This window comes from Danio rerio, chromosome 8 (genome assembly GCF_052040795.2).
Source record: "Danio rerio strain M-AB ecotype USA chromosome 8, GRCz13ab, whole genome shotgun sequence".
Lineage (NCBI taxonomy): Eukaryota > Metazoa > Chordata > Actinopteri > Cypriniformes > Danionidae > Danio > Danio rerio.
Window position 1 is genome coordinate 24,733,925 of NC_141028.1, and position 11,699 is coordinate 24,745,623.

General features: G+C 35.4%; 1 protein-coding gene across 6 annotated transcripts in view; it reads right to left on the reverse strand.

The window, feature by feature from the left end:
* iqsec2a (IQ motif and Sec7 domain ArfGEF 2a) overlaps positions 1-11,699 on the reverse strand; it is a 171,058-nt gene that overhangs the window by 157,152 nt on the left and 2,207 nt on the right. The window lies entirely within an intron of this gene.

Genomic DNA, 11,699 nt, shown 5'->3' on the forward strand with positions numbered 1-11,699 from the left:
ACCACATGACTAATGCATCATGACGTTCTAATATTCATTTAGTCATTAACTGTGTTGCAACAGTACTGCTAAAATACACATTTTTGCTTGTGAACAACTAAAGTAGAATGACAGTTACCAGACCCCCTAGTTTTTAGGTGTAAAATCTGACACAATGACAATGACACAAATCATAAGTCAAGACAAGATCTAAAACAGATCTAAAACGGTAGGGAGTAAGTCAAAGGAAGGTTGTATAACTCTTATTTTGATCCACGATCTTACTTTCTCTCACATTTCACTCCACTTATTCAGCAGGGTCTGAGTTACAGCATAAATTGAACTCAGCAGGATTTTGAATCAGTGTTACCTACAACTAAAACGACTTAACAATACAGAATTCTCTCCAAAAATTAGTACACACACCAAATTTTTAATGGTGACTGTCAACAATTTTCCACATTTTTCGAGTGCCTTGGACTGATTCCTGTTGTTGTTTTGATGAATCCCTTACCCAAAGAGCACCGACCAAATATTTGAGTTACCTCTGAGGACTTTTTGTTTGTTTTTCTGCATTAAAATAAATATATGTTTTTTTTGGTGCAAGTGCATATACAAATCTCATCCTATAGAATCCTTATAAAATTATGATTTACCCAAGGATGGGAAAAAAGTACACCAAAAAGTATCTGATTTTTTATCCATGGTCTTACTTTCTCTCACATTTCACTCCACGAAGCATCTAACATCATATACCTCACACATAGGACATCCGCTAGGGATTTCCCTACAATACATCTAAAACACGAATTGCAGTAAAACTCAAATGGCAGGGAAGCTTTTTCTCTAGTCAACGGCAGGGAAAGAGTTAAACGGAATACTTATCAATTTGTCGCTCATCATAATACCAGCCATACATGTAAAGCACAAATAATGTCCTTCAATTCGGTCACGTCCAGCGCCCATCATCCTTGAACCAATCTCCATCATTGTAATCTGCTTACTTTTCTCTCTGCTCTATTGCTCTGTTTGTTAGATGTTTGCTCACACTTTCTTTTGCAGGTTTCTAGCGCATCAAACGCGCAAAACGCCCAATTCGCACACACAGGATGTCTAATCTCATGTTTGCATTGACTTCACATGTAAATCACTCACGTTTCATCCACGTCTGCTTACTGCACTAGCTTCAAAACAATTCTCCCTTTCCATGTAATCTAATGACTGTGAGGGCGCAGGCGAGATGTCATTTATTGAAATATAATCTAACAGATCACATTACATGTGCTGCGTATGCAACATAAAAGCATGTAAAACAATTAATTGCAAAACTGAAATAAATATAATTTGATTATATGGTTTATACTTGGAAGTTTTAAGAGATTACTTGTAGCGTTTATTTTGCATTACCATTTAAAAATATTTTCAGAAGCGAAAATTTTTGCGACTTTTTGTTGATTTTGCATTGGATTCAATGGGGTCTGAGTTACAGCATAGATTGATTTCAGCAGGATTTTAAATCAGTGTTACCTACAACTAAAAAAATTAATTAATAATATAGAATTATCTTCAAAATGATTACACAAACCAAATTTTTAGTGGTGACTGTCAACTTAAAATAAATATGTTTATGTTTTTTTTTTTGTGCAAGTGCTTAGACAAATCTCATCCTATAGAATCCTTATAAAATTATGATTTAACTAATAATGGGGAAAAAAGTACACCAAAAAGTATCAGGTTTGACTGACATGCAAGCTTCATTGTAGACATTCAATTACATCATAATTGTATAAACTCCATCAGTCAGTCCTCCAACACCCAGTGTATTACTCACAGACTCACGTCAACGACAGTAATTGCCACCTTCAATGGACAAAATGTAATTAACACCGGCCATGCTAATTATTCTGAGAAACAATCCCACCTCAACAGCTCACCCACAGCAGTGGTTACACTTGTTCATTAGCCAAAAGCGTTACACCAGAGAGAGAGAAAGATATGATCACCCAAGTTGGGTCATTTGGATTCACAGACATCTGTCTGATGGGAGGAGGGGGAGAAAAAAAAGGAACAAAATACCCTGATCAAACCAAAAATTTGCCTACTGTACATAAACATGATGCTGTAAACGACCTTTGTGGGTGAGAAGAGAAGAAGGCGACCCTAAAGAAAATGGCAAATGACATGTTGGTGTGCCATCTGCTCAACACCAAGGGAGGGCTGGTGAGGGGGTGAATGAGAGATTGATAAATTTGGCATCAAATTTGAGAAAAAAAGAAAAAGATGGATAGAAGCTAAACATGATTTCTAAACAGTCAAAATGGCTAACTGATAGAAGTCTGAAAAACTCATGTAGATGCTTTATTTTCCCTTGTTTCATATAAAGTTAATGCTTAGTTAAAGCTACAGTAGCAGCACTACAGCCACTCAGGAGTAACGTAAACACATGGTCACATCTACCAGATGCTGTTTACTTGACTGTTAGCATGTTCGTGCTTTTATCATGCGAATCACCCGATGACACAGATGACACCAAGGCAGTGAGGAATCTATTTATAGCTTCTTTCTTTATTCATTTAAATTTAAAAAAATGATGAGAGCTGTTAGTTTCATAAGGACAGTTCATACAAAGCTGTGTTGTTGCTTTGCGTTGGCTCTTGTCTGGTTTCATTGGGACCTAAATGTTGTGCCTAAACACAGCAAGCTACATCACACATTACACTTCAATTCATAAAACTCGCACTCCGATTCATTGCTGAATAGGGCCAACAAGCTCTGACTTTAACCCGATGACAGGTGCCATGTGGTAGGACTGCACGATTAATTGAAAAAAAAGATTGAGATCTCGATTGAACCCCCTACACGATCTTAATCCAGCATCAACCAATTAAATTATCAAGTTCAGGATAGACGCATAAAGGCAGTAGCACAAGTCTTCACATTGTTTTACGTTGATCAGCAATGTGGACACGTCCAAATGGTCAGTATACTGTATTTATAAGGTATAATTCACCCAAAAATGTCATTTCTGTCTTCATGTTATGATGTATTTGCGGCCGCAAAATCACAACACACTGATGCACAGAGGATGCACACTTTAATGACCTGCATTGTCTGTAAATAACAGGTAATAAAGTTGTAAACAATGAGCAGTTTGTTGCAGAGCGATCATTTTGGAGCCATGTGGGAAGTATGACTTGCATTTATGTTTTTTCTCTCTCAAAGGGACAGCAGCCATGACATAAACGTGCTCGCCGGTGAAAGTGAAACCATAACCGCCCACATCATTTAAATGATCATATCGTTTTTTTAGAGTTATGATTACATCAAGCATTTGATATGTTTTTCTTTGATAGTGAACACAGAGTGTTGTGCAGGAGAATAATTGTTTAATAGAGTCAGTATAACTACTTTACTCTATATAATGTTGAATATAATGCATTGCAAGAGGGAAATGCATTCCGATAATGACAAATGGCTAATTTTACCAGTAAAAAAAGGCAAGCATATGTCTCAAACATAATTCAACTCCAGAATTATTAATACTTGTATTCTGATGTAATCACTTTACTGTGCATTAATGACCAGGACAAAATTTAAAGTCTATTCAAGTCCACCATTCCAAGTCTATACAAAATTTAGCATTTTAACTAACAGTAGACCGATACACATAGGCCTAATATTATTATTGTTTTTTTTGTTTCATACGTTTGAGAAATCTACAAAATCGTAAGAAAATCGTGATCTTCGTTTTAAGCAAAAAAAAAAATTGTGAATCTCATTTTAGCCAGAATCGTGCAGCCTTACCATGTGGCACACCAAACATGACAAAACCACTAGCCACACCGACCCTGACCAACGGCCTGACAAAGCCTAATGACCATCAGATTGGAGTGTCCCAGACTATAGACTCACCCATTTTTAATAGTACATTTAAACTCTTTATTAAAAGCAGTGGGATTTATTATTTTGTATTTACTACAAATTTTTGTATTTACTACAAAGTATAATGTACTTTTGTTACCAAAATGAAAATACAGAGAGCCTCTTGCCTCTAATCGCAAACATATTAAAACGTTCAGAACATCACACGATGTCTACAAAAGTTATTTTTGAAGGAAACACGCAGACATTATCACTGTGTTTGCACTGGATCAGTCCTGCTTTTCACCAAGGTAAATGTGACACACAGACATACACACACAAATGAACGTTATGAAAACTAAAGTTTGTTGTACATTTAGTGGTTCACTTTTGTTATTTGGTACTATTGCGTTAATATTAGAAGCGAGCTGTACTAGAGCTTGCACAAACCGTATCCCAGACCACCTCTTTTGTGGGTGCACATCCTAGTTCAGAAGACATTTACACTAGCTAAATGTATTGAACTCTGACGTCAAACGAACTCGAGTGCAGACCAAAAGTACTAGTGTGAAAGCACCCTCAGAGTGACACTGAATCTTATGAATGAACTAAATAAGCTGGAGACATCTTAACTATGAACAAACTGTGCAAATGAGCATCTTCAGACCAACAAAGACTGAATCAAACTTCATTTTGTTTATTTAGTTTGACACGATTCAGCAAGAACATCCTACTGTAATTTAACCAGGTGTGGATTTACTAACAGTTAGAGCTGCACAATCAATCCAAAAAAGATTGCGATCTCAATTCGACCTCCTAGACCAGTGGTCCCCAATCACCAGGCTGCACCAGGTCAGAGGAACAATTGGTAACGGGCCACATAAGAAATCATAACTTATTTTTGTAGAAAATATTCGCCCCGCGACTTGGTTTCTTCCACTCACCCCTGCCATCTCACGTGAAATGGACTATGCCAAAATTCACCAGGGAGCGGGAAGAACGATTGCTAGAATATAGCTCAGTGGTGGTTGTTGATAGTTTAAAGTTATAAAAAGGATTGTGCATATAATGTTATGTGTGCGTGCATTGCTAAGTAAGTACCCGAAATCATTGCAATATGTACTGTATCTATATAGAGTTTCACATACTGTAATCATCCTCATTATGGCTGTAACATGCCAATGCATGCATTTAATTCGGCTATACGGTTGTATTATTGTTAATATGTTCGTCAGTTGAAATGTTTGGCACAGATGTTACGTATTTGATGGATATAAACCTTGATTGAAACATAATCAGACCGTGATAGTGCAACTAGCGCATACACACTGAGTTGTTCATGATTAACCTGGATGCAGGAGTGCAACAGCTGTGTTCACGTTTGTGGCATATAGTGATCGTTTGAGAGCCACACGCGAAGTATGAACAGCACTTAGCAGTGAAAATGAAACCGAAAGCGTGCACATCATTTAAATGATCATATTGCATTTTAGAGTTATGATTGCGACAAGCATTTGATGTTTTTTCTTTCATAGCGAACACAAAGTTGTGCATGAAAATAAATGTTTAACAGTGTCAGTATACCTAATTTAGCCTATATATTGTTGAATATAATGTAAGAGGTAATCAGATAATGACAAATGTCTAATTTTACCAGTGAATAAATGGTCTAATAATGTTGTCAATGACAGATTGCAAGCATACATCTCATACATAATAATTCAACATCAGAATTATTATAAGTAGAAAATAATTATTTATCGAAATCAGTAGACCTACACATAATATTATTATTGTTGTTTTACCATATGTTCAAGAAAAAAACTATAATAATTACAGACTCATATTAACCTTTATTTTACATCTACAGAATTGTGAGAAAATCGTGACCTTTATTTTAAGCAAAAAAAAAAATAAATTGTGATTCTCATTTTAGCCAGAATGGTGCAGTTCTACTAACAGTGATACAAAATTAAATAAAATAACACTGCCATAATCTTTCATGGTTTTATAAAAGACAGACCTACTTAAAACCTTCTGCTTTATCTTTTGTGGGGGACAATTATGGTAGATTTACAACAGTATTTCTCATGTTTTTAGTAGCTAGTAGCTTTATGTTGTTTTCGAGTAATAATTAAGACAAGCTAAGTCTTGCTTGTCTTTATAACAGTTTTGCATGGCTATTTTGCATCATAAATGAATGATTCTTTAGCATGAATGATTTATACACACAACCAACATAGAAGTTTATTGACTATTATTAACTACTGATTACAACGCAAGGCAAGTTTATTTATATAGCACGTATCATACACAGTGGCAATTCAAATTTCTTCACTAATGTAATGTTTAAACTGATAATCTCTTTAATAAAAGGCAAATTGTGAGAAGTTTTAGAAGCTTTTTAGAAGCTAAAACCATTAAGAGTACTGTAAAAATACTAGCTGTTTATTATTCATGAGTGCTTTCCATTTATTTCTGCTTCCCACTTTCATTATGGGACCTTGCTCTCAATTGCATCAACATATGATGCTAAAACCATATACAGCTTAACAAATTCACTTTAACAAATAAATAGCATTTTTTGTACTTAGAATATAAATTTTTAGAAACAATATGTATTAACATGGAAAAAAAATAATAAAAAACTTGCGGTCACAGTTCACAGTATTAACAAACCATTTACTAACACTAGCCTAATTTATTTTTTTTGTTCAGTCCATTAAGTTAAGTTAAGCGTTTTGTTCTGATCCAACTACCTGCTTAGGGGATTTGTAGTTCCCATCATGCTTTGCGTGGGATTGAATTAAGAGAGGGAAATGTTGACAATAAAACTATTATTGTGTTAAGTTAATAGAAAGACTAGTTAAGAGTTTAATCTTCACTTTAGTTTGAAGATTTAGAAGATTTTCATGTGATGCTTCGACTTTTGAGATTACCATTTTTCAAAAGCACCCATGCTTTGGGTGTTAGCAGCTTAATTAACAAAAACGCAGATTGTTGCTTTGTTCAATGAGAATTAATTGTCCTAAAATGAGTTCAGAGTTCATTATCAATTAACTGCATATGTAATATGGTTAAAATGTCTCTTTTAGTTAATTTAGGTAACTTCAAATAAAACTAAGAAACTCTAAAATGTACAACACATAATCGACATACATGATATTATCAGACCTTTGAATTTCAGTTAAATAAAAATACAAATGTATTTAAACTTTTATTTGATAAAATCATATTGGACCAACTCATTTTCATTTAATTGTGTAAATAGTTTTTTTAGTTGTTGCTAAATAAATTTATTGGAAGGAAACCCTGCCCTCAATTAAGTAATTTAATGAGTAATTTTTTTGAGTGTACTAAACACTTTAAAGTTTTCGCCCTATAATGTCCAACTCAGACACTATGTTTTCAAAAAGTTCTGCCATTTTTGCCTTTATTAGTACAAGACAGTATTTTTGTCAGAAACTGAAGTTGAGAGAATTTAAGATTATGATTTGGTAAGATGTGACTGGGGCTGGGTGATAAAAATCGGTATCCATATTTGGTCACACGTTACAATAAGGTTCATTAGTTAATGTTAAGTAATGCATTTACTAACATGAACAATACATTTACTACAGTATATATTCATGTTAATAAATGTTAGTTAATGAAAATAGAGTTGTTCATTGTTAGTTCATGTTAACTCATGGTTCATTAACTAATGTTAGCAAGCATGGACTTGAATGTTAATAATGCATTAGTAAATGTTTAATTATGATTTATAAATGCTGTACAAGTGTTGTTCATGTTAGTAAATGCATTAAATAATGAACCTTATTGTAAAGTGTTACCCAATATTTATTGACCAAACACCATTGTTAATATCGGTAAAATAAAAGATTCGGTATGTAGTTTCAGTATGAAGCTTTATAGTTTTATTAAAATATGGCTGCTGAGCATGAGCCTTGGAAGCAGTGCCAAGAACTTTAAGGTGTCATTTTCCAGGCGCACAAACCATCTGAACTTTTCCGAATGCCCTGAGCGCACCACAATTCATGCAAGTAAAACCAATCTGCTTCACACTTTGTATGGAATATACAGATTTCAGTTATAACAGCAGACTAATTACCTCAGAAAAACACAGCGCATCCAAACACTGCAGCGGTATTTACTTTTCTCCATAATCTTGTCATCCTCTGAAAAAATGCTTGCCACTTCAGGTCAGAATAACAACACATGCGAAAATGAGTGCGGTGGCTAGCAGCAGTGGGAAGATTGCAAATAAAAAAAAAGCAAATAAAAAAAAAAGATGTAAGGATGTCCCCAGAGTGGCTTTTTGGTTTCTTTTCTTGTGCATCCCAGCCACTAGCTCCCCATCTGAAAGAGTTTTTAGCATAGGGGGTAATGTAGTCACCCAACTTCACAATTTGTAATATTGTAGTTTGTATTTGGATAATAATGGCTGGTTCCTATACTTGAAAGCTTAGATTTGGTTATCATAATTTGTTTTGTTTATAGAGTTTGAGGTTTACTGTATCATTATTATTGACACCTAACAGATGTCGATCTACCTTAGTTGCACAAACTTTCTAACATTTTATTTATCAAGTTTCAAGAGTCTCTTTAACACTTATGTTTATTTTATTATGAAGAGAGAAGATATTTTGTTTAAATATTTTTTGTTTTTGGCTATTAAATCTTTTTGCCTTGTGTTGGTAAATTAGTTAGTTACTAGTGTTGGTAAAGTATAATATAGTGGTTGAAAAAAAATCAATCTTGAATGATATGAAACATGATATTGTGAATTTTTATTTATTTATATTTTTTGCATCATCGCCCAGCCCTAGATCTGACTCAACTTTGGACACCCAAAATGTTATGGTTTTATGTTGATGCAATGGCATTATAGGCCATCACTACCCACCAGTTTCAAATATTACGTCAACAGCTCACTATTAAAACAACAAAGGGGCTCTGTAACTTAGCACAGAGTTTGCATACATGTATTTATTTATTTATCCACCACAACTTAAATGTAGTTAAAAATCTGAGATGCAAAAGAAAGCACTCTATTTATCGCCACAAACTGAGGGGATCCAAGTTTTTCTCCACTGGAAATCAGGAGAAGACAAAAAAAAATCATAAGTGTGCATACTGGAGAAACAAAGAGAAAGTGAGCAACACAAAAGGGCGCAGTTTATTCTGCAGCCTCTTTCTCTCTCTGACTTTATGCTTTGCTCTCCCACACAAGTTGATCCACAATCTGACTCTGTGCTGAATTTTAATCACAACCTCTCCTACACAGTGGCCTGATCATACATACAAAATAAATCCCCACTCCACACCAGCCACCTGCCTTAAAAAATAAAATAAAATATAGGAGATACCGTGCTGCAGTGCTCCATACTGGTCCAATCCACCGAACGTTAATCTACACATGCTCAAACACGCATCTGTATGCATGGTGTGGTGTGATGAGGCCAGCTCAAGTGCACACTACAGACAGGAGTGATCAGAGGTGCAACGGAGAGGTCGATTCCTCAGCAATGCAGGGAGGGAGACAAACAACTTAACTGACAGTAGCACAAGGAGTGGCACACTACAATTCTGTACCACCTCCTCCTTTCTCTAGACTTTAATGGAGCATGCTGATGTTATTGACATCCTTAAAGCTACTGACAAAGTTTTTAAAACCCAAACATTACATCAATAGCATCAGTTTCAAAACCTATACAAGCCAAAAATGTACTGTATGTCATCCAAAACAAGGCTGTGCACCTTTCACAAATTAATTTAGTATTCATTTCAGTATCGTTTTTAATTTAAAATTACTTAACTGATACCTAAGTAGAAAAAAACAGGATGTAGAAAAGCAAACCAGTCAAAACAACCAATAGAATTATAGTTTAAACAAATGAAAGAACGAAATAAGGAAGCATATATATATATATATATATATATATATATATATATATATATATATATATATATATATATATAGTACATTGTATATATATTGTTTGTTGTTTGGATCATTTAAACTATAGATCGATAGCGAGAGACAAAAGCTAATGGAAACATCTACAAAACTCCCTCAAATGATTTATTTGGATCAACTTGTTCTTAAGCCCCTAACACATCAACAGATTGCTGAGCAAACTACTTGGTTTTACTGATGCATTCCACGTGGTTGACACTAGTCTGACCCCTTCTGTGGCTTTTTGGGCCAATTGTCAAATTGGCATACGTCTGCAGCAGCACCATCGGTGAAAGAGAGATAATCTGAGTGGCTGTTGAATTTAGAGGACAAATCAGTACAAGAAAATGAATGCAAAAGTAATGAAAGCGGGCAAAGACTTCAGTGCGACAGAAAGAAGACGGCTCTAATTTCTCTTACTTCTCTTATGCAGGCACAGAATGTACCTGCTAGTTGGCCATTGACTATAGTATTTGTGGTGTATTTAAGAGCAACTTTTTTGCTCCGCCAGCAATACTTCATTATCAGTTTGGTGTATCTTAGCTTAATTTACAGCAAAATAAAGCTAAATTTCATAGAACTTCCTAACTCTCCACAAATCTTCACCGTCATAGTCTGCTCTGTTTTAATATCAGAAAAGTTATTCGATTTGTGACAGATTTAGTATGCTAATTCTCTCCCAGAGTCCCATGACATTAGCCTGTCACTCTGCCAATGGCCCAGCAGCACGAGTCTGTCCAGATAAGAGTCTGTCGGCTTATGTAACGTTCAGGCTCGATGGCACAGCCAGCTGCCTGTCCGATGGCCTGGAAACAGTCCTATTGTGACAGACTGTTGCACTCAATTTCAGTTTTGTAAGACAGACGGAGTGTGAACAGGGGAGATACCCTCTGAAAAGGTGATTTTTATTCTTTGGTTCCTGACTCCTTAGAAAACTTAGTTCTGCATCAACATTAATGTAATCTAAATCAGTGGTCCCCAACCACCGGGCCGCACAAGAAATGGTTAATTATTTCCGTTTTATTTATTATCCGAGTCTGAAGGATCTTCTATTTTAAAAGATCTTTTATTTTTTAAGATACTGTAGACTCTTACTTACATCTCAGTCACTTGACAGCCTAAATTTAAACCACAAGCTTGCAAAATGAGTAAGAAGCCGGTGTTTTTGGAAAGTTTCTTTGCGAAGGGGAAAAGGCCTAGTGAAGGATTCGTGAACTACAAAGGAATGGATCGGCAACCCATTTGTCAACAAATCAGGTGAAACCACCATGTCTGTGCAAGAAGAAGATCAACTGCTGGAGATCGCAAATGACAGCGGCCTTTTAGGGGCCATTCGCATATTGCATCTTTTTTTGCGCGCACGTTTTTATTTTCCAATTGGGCGTGACGTGCTCATGCCTTCCTGACGCACCTAGTTGATTAAATGCTATGAGCGCACCGTGAGTCACATGACAATAACTGACCAATCAGCTTTATAATTTGTATGGAATATATGCATCCATATAAACCCCTCCACTTTGCCCCCGGTCTGTGGTAAAATGGTCAAGCGCTGACCAGTCCGTGGTAATAAAAAGGTCGGGACCACTGATCTAAATGATGATATGAGATCAAAAACATAGCACAAATGGTGCAAACCTTTGTAAGCGAACCTTTGTAAGTAAGTGTGTGTAGTTCCACTATCCATCCAGTTTCATTGAATATTCTAGTACAGACAGCCCTCATACTTGCTTTAAAGTTCTGCCATGTTTGGCTAACACTTTTACACTATTTCAAAATTGCATTTTGCAATGATTTTTTCCTGTGTAGGACAAAAAAGGATATATTCTGAGGAAATTTTCTACAAATGAGCAATTGACCAACCTGTGGAAGTTGGCTTCTAACTAGCCTGAAGATGTCTGGA